Raw genomic sequence first — 18677 nt, 5'->3', positions numbered from 1 at the left:
TTCGTTGCCGAGCTACCATACGAGGAATCTATTTGCCACACCGTTAAATATTATAATGTCGTAGCTCATGTGATAATAAATCAAACGCACTGTAATTCAGAAAATAACGTCTTCGTGTGCTTTCTGCGAACGCCAACGAAAGAGCCAAAATGGCGGGCGATTATATTAAGTATTTATCGAGCCTTAAGAAATGAATAACGTCTTCACCAGCGAATCATAAGGCGCACACGTTTAAATGTAGCCGACCTGCAACGCGATTGGCTGCCGGAAATTAGAGCGACGGGACTATAACATTTCTAATATTAACCTGGCTATACTTTTGGATTAATGGTTGAGAACCAGAAACACCGTCTGCTACCTCCTTCCACGATTGGAGTTCGATGATACTGGCGTAAAATACAAACAAATCACTTTACTAGGTATAGGTGGGAAGAAAAGTAGTTCATCCATTTACGTAAAGTAGGAAATATCGCGATTTTGAGTTTGATAATTTTGATTAGCTTTTTGTTTAATCAAAATACAGTACAGTATTAACAATAAGTGTTTTTACTCGCGAACTGAACTATCCATTCGAACGTATTCATTATGCAGTGTATATTATACTGTCTGCAGCACATTAGCGTACAATATAGAGAATGAAGTTAAATTGAAAAATAATCATAATATGGATATTTAAACATATATTTGAAAATGGTGGCCGTTCATTTCTATACAGGCTTCAGTTCTTTTTTTGCATATTATCGCACTATAGACTATTGTACCTAATTCCAATTACCAGTTTCATCCTTCGTACTAATAGGCCTAACTCATGTTGAAATAATTCTCTACCTACTCTATAAAAGAGTACCTTACGTACTGTAAATTCAATCTTCACTTCTGCCCGATCCGAAAAGATAAAATTATTCAGACTTGCTATCTACTGTCCGTCCAAGTGGTTTTGTCGCAGGGTAGTAGAAAGGAGAGAAATCATGTGACAATTAATTAACAAGGCCCTTTTATTTAAGTTATTTCAAGCAGCTGTATAATATTATGTAGACGTCCAATTCCTAACAGAAATCAATGTTTTCAGAAAAGAGCTAAGACAGCCCAGCCACTAGCCTTTACAGTGGGACGGGCAGAAGCGGTTGGAGGAAACCGGAATGCGACATAGGCAAACGGACGACAGTAGCCTGTGCGAGAATATGATTCAATATTGAAAGCGAAGAAATTTCTGGAACGTACTATACTCACTAACTCAGTACTGTTTGTGTTTACTATGACCGCAAGGCGACTTTGACTGTATACAGTACGCTTGGTTCTGTGTGAAGAACGATTGGAAGTTTACTAGTAGAGGGTGTGGGAGGGAAGTGTGTTAAAAACTCAGGTACAATAAAAACTGAAGTAAAAATAAAATGATGTCCCTGTATAAGCTACGAACATAAGTTCAAATTTTGCAAAAGCAAGGTGGATGTGCCCCGCGCCGTGGCGTCGTAGTCTAAGGCTAAGGTATCCTGCTTAGGACTCGCGTTACGGGATGAGCGCTGGTTCGACTCCTCGCGGGGGAATAAATTTTATCATGAAATTTCGGCCAATGTATGGACCGGTGCCCACCCAGGATCGTGATGCACTTGGGGAGCTACGATAGGGGCGAAATCCGGTTACAAAACCGACCTATACTGACTGAGGAGATCATCGTGCTAACCACACAATACCTATATTCTGGTTGGATGATCGTCCACCTCTGCTTCGGCATGTGGATGAGGCCAGCAATTGGCTGGTCGGTCTCGGCTCTTAAAAAAGGGGCTGTAGTGCCACGGATTATTATTATTATTATTATTATTATTATTATTCTTTTACAAAATTATAAGATTTTGATTGCAAGTAGAAATTACATACAATAACAAAGATTTTACAATACTACTGTAATACCCGTATATGAATATTTTTCAAAATTCGAAATTGATTACAAATCTCATAGTCAAATAGTCTACATATTACAAATTATTGTATAAATACAAGGTAATTGGGTCACCCGAAAAAGCAAGATGCTTGAGGTCGGGTGTGACCAAGAATGAAAGCTGGATAGAAGAAAAAATAATAATAATAAATAAAATAATAATAAAAAACAATAATAATAATGATAATAATAATCTGATTAAAACTGTTAAATGTAATTACATATAAAGTTTAAAAAGAAGAAGGAAAAAAACAAAAACAAACAAATAAAACGGTACCATAGCCTGTACATAAACATACTAACTTAAGAATACAATATTGTTAAAGTGGCAGAAAAAAATAAATAAAGAATAAGAATTTACATGATTATAATTTTAAAAACAGCTCAAGCACTTGTTTTTTGAATAATGTATTGTTTAATAATTTTAATTTAGGATTCCTCTTTATAAAATCATTATATAATCTTGGACCGTGATTAGAACTGTGCCTTACACCTGCTTCAGTCTTACATTTTGGTTCAATGAGGGGAGAGAAATTTTGTATCTTCTTGTGTTGTGGCCATGATCGGATGATATGAATTTAGCTTGATATTTATGGTAGTGATTCAGAATAGTGTACATATAAATTATTCGCAAACACATTACAAGCAACGGATATTTGCCCAAGCTCTAGTCATCACATCATTATCCACATCCGGTTATAGCCTACTGTACAATTGTACATGTCTCGACCATTGAAATGCGCATTAGGTACATATCTTTCATTTGTTTGGGCTTCATGATGACGCCAACATATAAAGTAGTGTTCAAATGCTGGGTAATGTTTTAGCTTTGACAGGCGCTTAGCTTATACTGTATTTTATTTTAGCGAAAGAATAAATTGCAAGTGTTTGAAGTGACATTTCATCACTGAGTACTTTAGGCCATATTAATATTAAATTATGTTACATTATATTAGAAGCTAAATAAACATAATAGCTTGATTCTTGTGATGACTATACAGGGTGTTTCAAAAATACGGGGCATAATTTCAGGTATGTATTTCCCACATGTAGACAATCAAAGTAGTTCATTACAATATGTGTCCGGAAATGCTTCATTTCCGAGTTATGGCCTTCACAACATTGAAATTCACCGGAACGTTTTTCTTTCCGCAGGTCGTTGTCATTACAGAAGATGTTCAAAATGTCCACCTCCTGCTTGAATACAGACCTCACATCGATGTCTCATTGACCTGCTGATAGAAGGAGTCATGTTCACAGCCTCCAGAATCTCCTCCTGTACTTCTGGAGATGTAGATCTTGGTCGTCCCCTTCCAAAACCAGGAGAGCTACATTTTCCATACTCGCACAGACGGTAATGGAGACGTACAAATGTCTTCCGATCTGGACATTGTCGCTTTGGGTACCTCTCCTGGTACAAACGACGAGCCAGCGCAGCATTGCCGCCCGCCTTACCGTACATGAAGTGTATCTCTCCAGCTCTTGATTTGAATACATGTCGCACAGTCTAACACCTACACAACATTGAATGTAACCTTCGCCTCGGAATGAACTGTCAGAGTGCCCTCTTAATGTCTCCTTTGACGACAATGACCTGCGGAAAGAAAAACGTTCCGGTGAATTTCAATGTTGTGAAGGCCATAACTCGGAAATAAAGCATTTCCGGACACATGTTGTAATGAACTATTTTGATTGTCTACATGTGGGAAATACATACCTGAAATTATGCCCCGTATTTTTTAAACACCCTGTATTTTACAACGTATTGAGTAATATTCTATTGAGGATAGGCTAGGTTTGTGTACAATTTGAATCATTGGTTCGCGTATTTACTATGGTGGATACATTTTGCAGCATGTGAAGTGAAACTGGAAGGAATTGACTAGGTTAGGTTAGGCTAGGTCAGGGATGCCAAACATGCGCTCCCTAGAGCACAAACATTATCATCTTTATTTCCTCCACCTCCTGTCCGCGAATCTGTTTTCATTCTGCTTAGTCAGTCGTTACCTGCAGAACGTACTGTAAACATTCAGTGGCGAGCAGTTTACAGAATATTTGAAAATAGCACTGTCTGAAGTACCAAGATACAGCTTCAGTAAGGACTAGGAATATGATGATTTTGTTGTTGAAAATAATAAAGCTAATTACCTGTTATGTTCCGTTCAATAGGCCTATATGAGGCGTTTAGTTGTAAAATCAGATACATCACTGTATCACTGTGAGCCTGCCTGGAAAGAAATAAAAAATAGGTTGCAGCCGCCAAATTACTCTTCAAGGAACGACCACTCATATAAATTGAGGGAAAGAAGGCAGAGGACGGACACTGGAAAGTTTTCTTTTCTCAATCGTACTATCAGGGACTGGAATGCTTTACCTGCAGACTTACTAAAGGCTTTACCAACAACCAAAAATGTATTTAAAAATAGGCTTAAGGACCTTACTAATAGACGGTAATTATACACAGTACTTAAAGGGTGTAAATGATATGTTGTTATTGAAGTGTTGTATCAGTGAAGAATTATGTTGTGTCAGTGAAGTGTGTTGTATCAGTGAAGAAGTATGTCGTGTCAGTGAAGCGTGCTGTGTAAGTGAAACGTGTTCCTGTCAGTGAGGCTGTATAGGTTATAGTGGCAGTGCAAAGTATTTGAACAGTGAAATGTTTTTGAAGTGTTAGTGAAATCAGGATAGAATCAGTGAAATGTGTCGTAGTTCCAGTGCAGTGAGTGAGTTGACAGCGAAATGAGTGTAATGTTGAAAGGTACTTGTGCAGATATGAACATATACTCGTGGGTTTTAGTTCGATCTTAGTTTTAAGATACAAACTAGAATATATCAAATGTTATTTTAAGTGATCGTTTCATTTAATTTAGTATATTCCCTGTTGTTGTTATTATTATTATTATTATTATTATTATTATTATTATTATTATTATTATTAATTATTAGTATTATCATTAATTGTATTTTTAATTAATAAGTTTATTATTGTCATTATTGAGTGTAATTAGTTACCACTGCCACCGGGTATATACCCATTGCAGTGTGAATAAATACATACATACATAATTTTTCAGCATGAAAGAAAAACTTATATCTCCTATACACCAAGAGATAAAATGTTAATACTTGGAGGATACGTTTGTTATGGAATATTGTAATGTTCCATGACGTATGGCAGTGACATTATTGCATAATCGGTAGATAATAGGGAAAATATATTTTATGTATCTGGTTTTGATAATTGTTCTGTGATCTATCTGGGTTTGCAAATGAATAAAAGGACTTATCGTGGTTTGAAAGCAAAAAACCATTCTATTATATACAATGTATTATTTTAAACCACTGTTACATTATTGGGCGGCCGGGTAGCTCAGTTGGTAGAGCAGCTGGCTACGGACTGGAAGGTCCGGGGTTCGATCCCAGGTGGTGACAGGATTTTTTCTCGTTGCCAAACTTTCAGAACGGCCCCAAGGTTCACTCAGCCTTCTATAAAATTGAGTACCGGGTTTTTCCCGGGGGTAAAAGGCGGTCAGAGCGTGGTGCCGACCACACCACCTCATTCTAGTGCCGAGGTCATGGAAAGCATGGGGCTCTTCCTCCATGCCTCCCAAGTGCCTTCATGGCATGTTACGGGGATACCTTTACTTTTACTTTTACTGTTACATTATTACAATTAATTTGTCGTAATTGTTACATTTTTATCATCGCCTGGAGAGAAATAAAAAATAGATTACAGCCGTCAAAATACTCTTCAAGGAACGACCACTCATATAAATTGAGGAAAAGAAGACAGGACGGACACTGGAAAGCTTTCTTTTCTCAATCGTACTATCAGGGACTGGAATGCTTTACCTGCAGACTTACTAAAGGCTTTACCAATAACGAAAAATGTATTTAAAAATAGGCTTAAGGACTTTACTAATAGACGGTAGTAACTATTTAAAGGGTGTAATTATTGATATCTTGTTATTTGAAGTGTTCTATCAGTGAGGAAGTGTGTTGTGTCAGTGAAGTCTATTGTGTAAGTGAAGTGTGTTGGTGTCAGTGAAGTGGCTGTGCAAAGTATTTGAACAGTGAAATGGTTAGAAGTGTTAGTGAAATCAGGTAGAATCAGTGCAGTGAGTGAGTTGACAGCGAAAGAAGTGTAGTGCCGAAAGGTACTTGTGTAGGTATGAACCTGTCACACTCGTGGGTCTTAGTTCGAACTTAGGGTTAAGATACAAATTAGATTTACTTTAAATGTTATTTTAAATGACCATACTTCTTTCAATTTAGGATGCTCCTTGTTATTATTATTATTTTATTATTATTATTATTATTATTATTATTATTATTATTATTATTATTAATTATTGTTTTTATTAGTCGTGTTTATTATTAATTGTCATTATTGAGTGTAATTAGTTACCACTGCCACCGCGTATATACCCATTTGCAGTGTGAATAAATACATACATACATACATACATACATACATACATACATACATACATACATACATACATACATACATACATGCATATATACATACATATGCAAAAGAAACTGAATTATTAACAGCCAGATCACCTATTTCGCACTCATGGTCATACATATTTTCTTCTTCATTCATAGAACAAATTTGATTTTCATCCAAGCTTTCCAGGCTGTTAACAATACGTGCATAGTAGGATAATGTTTGAAGTGATTTCCAGTCATTGCCAAATGTTTTGTCAGCAAAGAGTTGCATCATTTATATTTAATTGTAACACTTGTACTCCTAGCAGCATTATGCTTGGTGACGCAATATTTATTAATTTTTTGTTCTTGTAACATATGCTCTCGTATTGACCAGACTCACTTCTGTAGTGAACTTCATCCTTCACTAGGACGTCATCCTTATTCTTGTTCGACTGAAAGAAAAACCTTTTACGTGGAAAGTTCCACTGATCTGGTGGCCGCACTATATTGGAAACAGTTTTTTCCAGACATACTGTATGTTTTATCTGACAAAGTTACGACTGTTCCAAAATAAGAGAAAATATCTGTTTACTCGTTAGGGCTAATGATGACATCTTGCCGCTTTTCTTTCAGCTGTTTCTGCGCGGGAAATCTACTCATGCGCAATGAACGTATGAGCAAATCCTTGATGTATCTGGTTTTGGAAACAAACTCACATGACTCATCTGGATTTGCAACCAATGCTATTCTTTCATCATACAAATCCATGTGATGTATCTGACTTTTAAGCATAATAGTGCTATAGCAGTTGTAGAATTATATGAAGATATGAAATATAACATTAACTCATTTTCAAAAAAAAAAAAAAAAAAGTGATGTATCTGATTTTGCAACGACACGCCTCATATAAGACAGTATTTCAATGCTGCCCATGGTGAAGATTTACAGTTATACCTTATTTTATTTCAAGGAGTGCAGTTCGGTGGCTCCTTTGAACATCCACTTACAGATTTATGACTTCCTACACAAACAACTCTGACAATTCCATCCTGTCCTCTCGTCCCAACATAGCACAGTTGCCACATTCCTGGTGACCCTCGAAATTATGCAGTGAAACCGACGAGATTCTTGGAATTAGGAAAAGATGCGACAACTCTGCCTCTACGTGGATTTGACGGGAGCTGTCAATTCTTCTGAACGAAGGTTGAGATTGGTTACTAACAGGAGAAGACAAGATTTCCGTCACAGTAAGGGAGACATTTATTTATGACAGGCAATTAGTAGTGGGCAGTAGAAGGTCTGTCGGCAAATTCTTTTCTATGAAACTGCACTCCATGAAATAAAATAAGGTTATACGTAGTAATGTAAAATTGTTGTTTTATTTCTTATTTTATGGAATTTTGTTTTTATTTGGAATTTTTTAATTTCATAAATGACAGAATGGTTAAACGATTTATTTTCAACGGTTTCATAAAAACATTAGGGTAAAGTGCTCGAAATTTAGGCCTAATAGGTCTACTAGTTATTGGCAATGGAAATGTATTTCAAATATGAAAAATGTTGCAGGTCGTATAATTGCAATGTATGGATCGACATATTGTTGCGAACAGTTTTTTTAATGAATCAGTGTAAATCAACTGCACGCTCGATGTTAATTGATTGTCATTTTCCCTTTGCTCTGCGTCTATGTACTAACACAATCCAGCCGAATATTGACACATTAGTGCAAAAGAAGAAGTGTCTGCGATCAGTTAATTTTATTAAATATATGCATGTTCAATAGTTTGTGTGTGAACTTATCAATCTTATCCTAATTTACGTTCAGAGTGGTGATTGTTTTTACAACATAGCTTATGTACTACCTCCCACTGGAGCAAGTTTGAGATTGAGACCGATGCATGGACGTCAATCTTGTCTAAAAGATTCGGAGTGAGGTTGACGTCATACTTTCCCCTTCAACTGAGTTTGGCATGCCTGAGCTAGATTAGGAGGCTAAGTTAGATTAGGGTAGGGTAGGGTAGGATAGGTTAGGTTAGATCATGTTAGATTAGGTGAGGTTCCGTCAGGTTAGATTACGTTGTGCTGCGTTATATTACAATTAGTTTACTTTGACGAGTACAATTTAGAGCTTATTTTGATAGAACACTTCACATTACTTTGGATCAGTGAATAACTTATTTAATGCGATGAGTGCAATGTACATAGATTGAAATAAACCCCTAATAAGCAGAATTAGATTAGATGCTGTTGGGTGAATTAGGTTTGGATAATGTGGATTAGGTTATTGATGGAATAGGAAGTTGTGCCATGAAGGGATTTAGAATTATTTAGATTAAGTTATATTACATTAAAACTTGGATCAGTAAGTCTAACTTGTTTATTGTGACGAGTGCATTAATCTTATCTACAGTAGTGTATTACTACGAATGCCAAGCCAAACTATCACGTAAAGACGTGTGAATGTCCACGATATCGGTGATTATTATTTTCATGTTAAGGATGTATTAGCTCGACAGAGACTTAAAACATAACACACTTAGGTCAAGTTCACATAAGACTTTGGAGTTCAGTCCACAGCTATGATTCTTGTGCCAACATTTCTGGCTACAAATTTTGCGCAGTCGGATTTGAGTTTTGCAAAAAGTGATGATTTACCTTCTAGATGTTTTGATATGTGTTGTTTTATGTTTTCCTCTAATATTTTAAGTGTTATTCTTGTGTAATGCTGACCACATGATCAAGGTTATCCTTTTGTTTACTTCCCACGAGATAGGATGAAATGGACCAAAGGTCGCAATCCAAGTTTGATAACAATAAACAGCTGTAATTATGGTATTCATACTACATTTCTATTTTACAGGAATTGCAACACGCTTGACAAAGGTTGAAACCAGTATGACAGCAAGAGCAAGTAATAAACACAACATATGATGGTTCCTACAGGCAGATCTGCTGCATAGAGAAATAAACAGGACATCACACTAGATGAAAGAAATTAATTGAAAAGAGAGTAAGTGTTATGTAGAAATTCAAATCTCATATCTGAACGCGTTCGCGCGTTATATATGTTTCTGGCTGTTTATTTTATTCAGAACGTCCGCCAGGAGACAGGTTTCTCTCACGTACATGCCGTCGTCTTTTTACTGATTGATTGAACGTGACTTTCGAGGAAATAGTGTGCACATTTCCCCTGAATCGAGCGTAGAAAGATTTTGAGTTGCGTAGTATGAGAGATAACATAGGTTGAAGGGTCCTTAATGTTAGAGCAATAGTGTATATAGCTGACTTCCATTCAGTGTTGTTCAGTTTATTTCGCCATTGTAGTATTAATCAGAAAAGCGAATCTTGATTCATGGTAGGTACGTGTATTACGGAGAAATCGTACAAAAATTAACGTGTCAGGTTTCTTAGAAAATATCCAGGTTTTCAGTATACCATCTGATTTACAATTCAAAATTTAATGAAAAAACTTAGAGAAACAGACTCATTTTCTAAATGAAAAGAGGACTCATAAATAGCATTCTAACTGAATAAAAACTCTGTGACGTAGGTTGTAGGCAAGAACTGTCTCCCACGAAATAATTAAGAAAGTTAGGTCATCGGGCAGCTCTATCCAAGACATCACCTTGAAAAGCGACAAAATTGTTAAAACTGAAGCTTTAGTGTACAAGACAACTATGGTTCATAAATTTAACGAGACTATGTTCTACGTTCAGTTCTATCGAACGAGACGAAATCCAGCCTGTGCCTACAATATTATTTTCAGAAGATGTAAAATGTGCTTTAGTGAAGATAGTCAATAGTCTACCAGCTGCTGTAATATAATCCAATAAATCGTATCTGTAATGATAAAGACTTGTAAATAGGATGAAATGTAAGTAAGGTAATTAATTTCAGGGAATTATACTTACCTACCTACCTACCTACTTACTTACTTACTTACTTATTTACTTACTTACTTACTGCCTTTTAAGGAACTCTGAGGTTCATTGCCGCCCTCACATAAGCCCGCCATTGGTCCCTATCCTGAGCAAGATTAATTCAGTCTCTACCATCATATCCCACCTCCCTCAAATCCATTTCAGGGGATTATTCTTGTTGATATTTCAAACAAAAAAGTTTAATACAATTTTGATCGTTTTTACTTTCTTTTCGAGATAAGAATTGTTTTATATGAAACATTTCATAGCGTGTTTTGGGAAAGCAATTAATTTAATTCCTAATATGCTCAGTCAATTTAAGAGAGCAGTGTATTATAATAATAAATGATTGAAAGAATTTTAGTTTTGACCTTTGTGCAGAAATTTGATCCGAACTAGTGTAATATTTTAAAATTCTCTTGCATAACGAAGTCACATTTATTCAGATAAAATTTCTGCACATTTAAAGGACAAACCTAAAATTCTTTCAAGGATTTATTATCGTAAAACACTGTTCTCTTAAAACTGATTGAACATATTGGGAATTAAAGTAACTACTTTCCCAAAAACGCTATGAAATGTTTCACATAAAACAATTTTTATCTCGAAAAGAAAGCAAAAACGAACAAAATTGCGTTAAACCTTTCTGTTTGAACTATCTCAAAGAATAACTCCTTGAAATTAATGACTTTACTTAAGATTCGCTTTCTATATGTCGTAGTTGCAGTATATCATAGATCATGAGCCATGTATCCATAGTTTCTAGTCTCTAAATCTAATCCGTAACAATACATTTTGAGTATGAAAGCTCTGGTGATTTCAGAGTTGGGGATCACAGACTCATTTAGGCTAACGCAGAAACATGAAAATTCTATAACTGATGCAGAATTGAAATGTGAATATCTTTTATTTATTTATTTATTTATTTATTTATTTATTTATTTATTTATTTATTTATTTATTTATTTATTTATTTATTTATTTATTTATTTATTTATTTATTTATTTATTTACTTACTTACTTACTTACTTACTTATTTACACTTGAGCTACATTAGGCATTGCAGCCCGAAAGAGCAGAAGCTCGTGCTCGGGCGCAGTTCAGATCAATTATACAAAATATATCACAAAATTAAGAGAGTTCATTGAGCACAATAACATTAATAAATGGTCAAATAATACAGCATGTAATAAATAATAGGGTCTATATACAAATAGAAAATACAAAAGTACATAAATATTAGAGTATCAATTTTTAACTCAATTAGCTTAAACAATTAAATAATTAATCTGATTTGTTTCTTAAATCTGTGTGTGTTAAGTGTACTTAGCTCAGGGTAAGCTCTAATTAATTCATTATATATTTTGGGTCCAAAACTTCTGCTGTGTTTTAATCCAGCAGTTGTGTGGCATTTCGGAGTATTTAGAAAGAAACTGTAATTTTGTCTCGTATGGTATTCGTGATGATCATATTTAAATTTATTGTGGTTTTTATGGAAGTAAATCAGCAATGTTTGTTTATAAATTTGTTCTAGATTTGATACACCAAATTCCTGGATTTGAACATCATTTTATGACTTACAAACAAAAATGGTTACAACAAAATTTATGTTCACAATTTCGAAATGTTGCTAGATTAAAGATAATAGAAAAGCGATCAAAATTGTGTAACAAAGAATGATGATAACCTAAAGATAGAGATTATGGTGATAGAAGTTATCTATATGTTTTGCAATATTATTATCAAATGGAAATGATGTAACTTTCGTTGAGGCAAATATTTTGTTTCTTGTTTTAGACTTTGAGATCTGGCTAATCTTATTTTTTTCGGATAGTGGAACGATGAGTTTTATTGAGGGGTCTTTCAGACGGATTTCTCTAGTTTAGGGCCTATTACAAATTGTTTGCTGTACACATAGTTTCAATGTAATTTATGCATAATAGAAGTAATGCGGTGTACAACATTAAACCAAGGTCGTTATAGATTGAATCGAATGAATTAAACTTTTAAGCGCCACATATCAGTGGATAGTGAACAGAGTGTGGGCTATTCAGAAAGTCTATTTATTTATCTGACATGAGATCTTGAAATGTTCTCACCAGAACGGAGAACATGTGTTTAATGCTTTATTTGTACCCCGCTGAATACATGTGCTACTTTTGGATAAGTTTTATGAACATACCTAATAAAATTCGTTCATCTGGTTAGGTCTATAGCTTATTTGAAGTCCGTGCGGTAAATAGCAAGTGCTTGTGAAACAATGGTGGAAAAGTTGAACTGTGTGTGATCAATTAAAGCACACCATCGTTTTCGTCATCATTAGGTTCACATTCAGGTGAGTAAGACTAAGATAAAAACCTATAATTTCATTCATTCATTAAATATGCTTAATGTACAGGTGAAAACTAGTGCTAAGGGAAACGTTCTGAGATAAAAATCTCATCCGATAGCACACTCCTGAAACGACACTATATTTTAAAAATGAGATCATAATTATATTTTGAACAAAGAAGTGTTACAAGATTTTCCATGTCAAGGAATGGAAAATATTATGAGTCGTTCTGTACAAAAGTTCCATATTTACTCTCGTATTAGACTCCCTCGAATATAAGATCCCCCTAATTTATGTGAAAAAAAAAATGAAAAAAATATATACCCACATATTACACACTTTCGATATACCTTTACCTTAAATTCAAAATCTCGTAACTCGTTCGAAAGTCGATGTTGACTTTTTTGCGCGATTTTGAAAGTAGGCCTATATTCACAGACATACAAATTAAGTGGTATCGTAATAACCCAATATTAAGCCCGGTTCCCATGGTGCTTGTTTCTGTGATGGATTCCAAGTTTGGAGCGCTGATGGCTACCCTACGTGCTCACTTGCTGGAAATAACGCGCTCTGGTGACTAGCTTACTGGATTTTGAGGTTAGATTGCTTGCTATTTCCCGTATTGATTTACAGGCTGGAGCCAAAAATGATAATATAATATCACCGCTGAAACCATGTCGCCATGTTCATTTTTTTCAGCTAAACCTGTTTTTTTCCATATTCCCTAGTTTCTAAGAAACAGCAATTAAATATCGGACTTAAGCTGTTTTACACTTCTCGTTTAATTACCTTATTACGACATTTACTATTGTTAATGTAGGACTTTAGTTGTTTTCCATTCACGGTTTAGTTTCTTTTGATCATGAGTGTTGGCAGCAGATGAAACAGGAGATGATTTTCCAATTTGAACTGTGAAAAGACCCAATTCCATGTGAACAGCAATCAGCATTGTAGTAAAAACGGGAGCCATCGCCGTACCCACCAGAGAACCAAGCTTGCTGGCTAGCAAGGAAACACGCAACGAAACAAACACTGTGGGAACTGGGCTTTAGTGCTAGTATTCTAAACTAAACTTCACTGCCTTGTCAGTAAATGGATCTTTGGATATACTTAAAAAAAATCCCAAAAAGTGAAAATCGACATCCGAGCGAGTTACGAGGTTTTGGAGTTAAGGTAACGATGATATGAATCCTATAGATTCAAAATCCCTTATATCAACTTTCACAAATTGAAGAATTTTAACAGTAACTGGTGGCAAATAGAGGGAATTTTCAACCTAGCAGTGACTTTTAACAAACCACTTTCTTTAAATTTAGTGACTTTTTAAATTAAAATTATATAAATCATTCGAATTAATTCTTAGCAAGCAATATGTGCGCATAAAACAATTGTGAACAAAATGGTCTTTAGAGGGTTTTGAATCATATGTACACTTACAAGGCTGTAGATTCTGAATTTCTGCTTAAGACTTTTGCACAGCAGGCTGACTTAGTGTACATCATCAATAAAAAAACTCATGGAAAGATTGCAATGTAAAACCCGCTTCTGAAACCATCCTGTCTCATCCCGTTACTTCTCCAATTGTCTCCGCGCTGACAAAAAGGAACAGGAGAGATGTCTCATTGTTTATCCTCAAACTATTTATCGTACTTTCTGCCCCGTTATTTCTCTCATTGTCACAGCACAGACTGACAAATCCCCTTTCTTCTTTTACTAATGGTATCGGTTTTCGCACACCGTACTTCCGAAGTCAGTCATCCAAAGAAAGAGATCAATTTGAATGTAAAAATGAGCAACAAGTGGGCGAATTATTCTGTGCCATTTAAATTGAATGTGATAATGTAACCTATTGGCATTTTAAACTAATTCTATTGTATATTTAGGCCTATACTGTTTTCTCTGTAAGAAAAATCCTAATGCAAACATAAGCACGTTGCTGTCATACCCGTGATTGGCTCCCAGTCGAAACACTCACATGACGCAGGAAAATATAGTTCGTATTTGGAAACCATAATCTTGTATTATTTGAAAATAAAACATTGAATTCTAGTTGTTAAATACGATGAAACATTTAACTTTACTCATATGTAAGACGCTATGTAAAAGAAAAAAGCTACTTTTGTTATTTTGTTATGTACTATGAACGCGGATGAATACCAACAGTATACCGAGGTAGTCTGTTCTTGTAACAAGCTGGCGTCACTTGAGCTCGTAGTTGTTCACGTAAGCACGTGGTACTGACGTATGGCTTCTGCATCCTCAACTGTGAAGACGTAAGACTTAAAAATAATTTAATTATAGTAATTATAAAATAAATGTTTCCTAAGCAAACGAATGCATAGTAGTGAGGTTAGATCTACTTGACGAGTAACGGGAAATGTTTAACATGAAACAGAATGTACAACAGTAGGCGGGAACACGTACTGAGAATCTATGGCGCCAAACAGCGGCCAATGAAGCCTCACTTCAGTCACGTGCTATTGTTTACATTAGCGTATTTCTTACAGCGAAAAGATTATAAGGTCTACTGTTGCCTAATTTTAAAAACTGTATTTCCTTACTGTTTTATACATATGCGTATATAAGAAAGGGAAGAAAGGGGTCTAATATGCGAGTAAATATGGTATTGAAAGTGATTTTTTTTTTCTGTATTTTGCCATTTCTTGTGCTGCATCTCCCAATGTGTGCACCGCTTCCTAAGTAAAGCAACTGAAGTAAGAACGTCTTTTGAGTACAAGCACTGTGGACTCAGCCTATATGTTACACGTTAAAGCCTCTCATAGAGCGCATTCTGGCCGTCTTAGGCTGCCTGCGCGGCGCCCCAGTGGCGTGGGTTCAGGTGACGACTGACCGCACTAAGTTCCAACCACAATAATCAGTAATTCTCACTCTGCTCAACGGAAGCTCAGTTCACTGTCTTAAGGTTAGCTACTACAGACCACTACCTTAACACACTAGAGAATTTATTCAAATCTTTTTTGTACATAGTAATGGCAATTCTACATTTAACATCCTTTTTTTTTAGAGAGAGAGAGAGAGAGAGAGGTAATTCAAGAGCAATATCGTAATAATATGAGGAGAATGGAGCAATCGTGGAATCAGATTGATAGGAAAAATTGAAACACTACGAAAAACGGACCTTAGAACCGCTTTCATTTATCACAAATTTCACATCTTCTAAAGCAGAATTGGAAATGAGGTACTCTTTAGTGAAAAGCCGGCAAGTAAATGATTGAACATTTGACTGAGTCTCACGATATGTATGAAGATAATAATAATAATAATGATAATAATAATAATAATAATAATAATAAAGCATATTATAAATGTTGGAGATGGCATGTTTAATATCAGTACTGGAAGTTAACAAGAAGTAGCAGACTAATAAATGAAGATATAGAAGGATTAATTATGTACTTTAAATCAGAAAAGAAGTAATTTCCGAAAGCAGTGACTGGTGTAAAGAATTAATATAAAGAGACGTCGGAAATAAATTCTTAATTTAGCTATCGGCCAAAAGAAAATAGCCGTTTTGAGGTCAGACTGTTCCTTTTCAGAGTGCCAGTTGCTCCTACCTTGGAGAACATTAATACTATAGGGGAACAACTTACAAAACTCCGTTGGTGTGCGCATGCGTCAATCATAAAGAGTGACACAATATAGGGGAGAGTTGGGTAGTATCGGACATCGGGTAATATCGGACAGTGCGTTTCTTTCATCTACCACCAGATCGTAGTACCTGAATGGCATGGTTACGTTTCAGTATGCGACATCACAGAAACGTAACCATGTCATTCAGATATTATCATCTTGTGGTAGATGAAAGAAACTCACTGTCCGATATTACCCGATGTCCGATACTACCCAACTCTCCCCTACTATTCACTTCCTTCTTCCTAATTGTCAGCCAATAGTAGCGCGTACTGTCAGCAGTGATGCGTCAGTTGACTTGTCAGTTGTAGCGACAATGGTTCAGATTAATGAACGGAAACTCCAGACCCCACCTTCAGCACAGCGGTAAGGTTTAGTAACCTCCTACAACGGAGTTCTGCCACTTGTAGGCCTATAAAACAGTAGCAGATGAACCTCCCGTCTCAGTCTCACGTTCGCACACATTGCATTTTGAATTTGATACTGCATATTAAACAGTTTGAATTCGAATTCAAGTCCAGCCAATCAGAGCAAGATATTGACTGGATTGGATATTTCAAGGTTGCACAAATATGTAACTGTCCACCTTTATTAGCGCCATCTCTCAGGGAATTATCGGAGTTAACTAGTGTGTATTTTGTTAATGTTGATAATGATAATATTAATTCCACAAAAAACTATACACTTTTTAGAAAACCGATATATTTTATAATATAGGCCTATTGAATCGAAATTTCTATATCGATATACCGAAACGAAAATATCGATATTTCGGAAAAACCGATAGGCCTATATCGTTCACATCTCTGTCCGTTGCAACTTTTCTCCTATTTATTGTGATCAGGCAGTGTATTTTGAATATGTTTCATTAAATAGATTATTATAGAACAGTTTCCGTCTTTCTTCTACATATCCTTCGAGGGTGTGTTTTTTTTTCTTTCCCCCCCCCCACAACATGCCCCATTACAAAAGTAATATACATGTTTTAGTTTTTAGCTGTATGTTCTATCTTAGCAGAGGTGGTTGAAATTCATTGACTTTCGAATTTGGAGGTGATTGTTTTATTTAATGTTGGTGGTGGTTTTTTTTTCCTTCTCTAATTTATGGATGTATATTTGGATGAATATTGTTACTTTATATATATATATATATATATATATATATATACATATATATATATAATCCCAAAAAGAAAATAAAAGTAAAACTAAAACCTATTTACATCAGTTATCATTTGATATATATACACTGTATAATACTTATATAGAAGTGTGATATTGAGTTTTTCTTTTATATTGAAATTCTAATTCTGCAGACTTGAAAAAATACATATGATACATTTCCATCTCATCTGACTTGCGGTATTACTGCAATTTGTCGAAGTCAATCGATTTAATGAATCTTGAGAATGCATTTGTATATCTTGCTATGAGGTTACTATAAGTGGTTGGCCAATTCCCTCCGCTAGATACAATCTGGTTCTTCAGAATTTTCCTTTGTCTTTCCAATATTTTGCATTCATGGATGAGATGGTATGTAGTTTGCTCTCCAAGGCTGCAGGGGCACATTGGATTGTGTGTGTGTGTATTTGTGTGTGTGCGCGTGCGTGCGTGTGCGCGCGCGCGCGCGCGCGTGTTTTTTGTGCGTCTCCTGTAGGGGCATGCACAAAGCGAGCATTTAAAGTTTATTTTTTCCTCTGGTATCGTAACGCGGTATCGTGAAGATATCACGATTCCGGACGTTCACCTGCGACAGAAACATTGTAAGCTGACAAATGTCCAAGTTGTAATGATGACCGTGACGTTTACAGACATAAAGCCTGGCTTAAGCCATTTCACTCTACTAAGATCTAATGAAAAGGAATGTTAAAGATAAGAAGAGATAATACACTACAAGTAGTCTCGGATAATTATACTCGATTGAGATGATGATTACAGCACTAACTTTCTCCTGTTTACCCTCAAAACCTACATTAATTGAGCATTGCTGAAGCGTAAGTACGGTACTAAAACACTTACAGTCTTCTTTAAAAAAAAAATTTACTTTTATCTACGTCAGTAAGTATTTAGCAAAAAAAAAAAAAAAAATTACAGACATTAAGATCTGATATTATTGTATAAATCAAATCTAAAAGCAGGCGCTTTGCAGATGACAAATAACATTTTTCTTTCTGTAATATTATCGCCATTTTTTTTTATATTTGGAAATGTTGGGTGGTGCATAAGTTAGTAGCTTAAATAAATACTTGGTTGCCGTGGAAACATGGACAGCAGATGAATGAAAGTACAGAAAAACGCTACGATCTTATGCACCAATCCAATATTTGTGGCTTTCCTTTCTTCATGCATTGGTCGTGTCCTCATTGAGAAATAACAACACTATTATATTTTATGAGAG

At 35.4% G+C, this 18677-nt stretch overlaps 1 protein-coding gene across 1 annotated transcript in view; it reads left to right on the top strand.

Moving 5' to 3' along the window:
• The window catches only part of Cyp4c3 (Cytochrome P450 4c3), a 348264-nt gene that overhangs the window by 186314 nt on the left and 143273 nt on the right, over window positions 1–18677 (top strand). Inside the window, exon 3 of the mRNA XM_069842121.1 lies at window positions 9237–9386. The gene's annotated coding sequence lies outside the window, so the exon portion shown is untranslated. The remainder of the gene's footprint in view (window positions 1–9236; window positions 9387–18677) is intronic.

This window comes from Periplaneta americana, chromosome 12 (genome assembly GCF_040183065.1).
Source record: "Periplaneta americana isolate PAMFEO1 chromosome 12, P.americana_PAMFEO1_priV1, whole genome shotgun sequence".
NCBI lineage: Eukaryota > Metazoa > Arthropoda > Insecta > Blattodea > Blattidae > Periplaneta > Periplaneta americana.
This window is presented reverse-complemented; position numbering and strand designations above follow the sequence as displayed.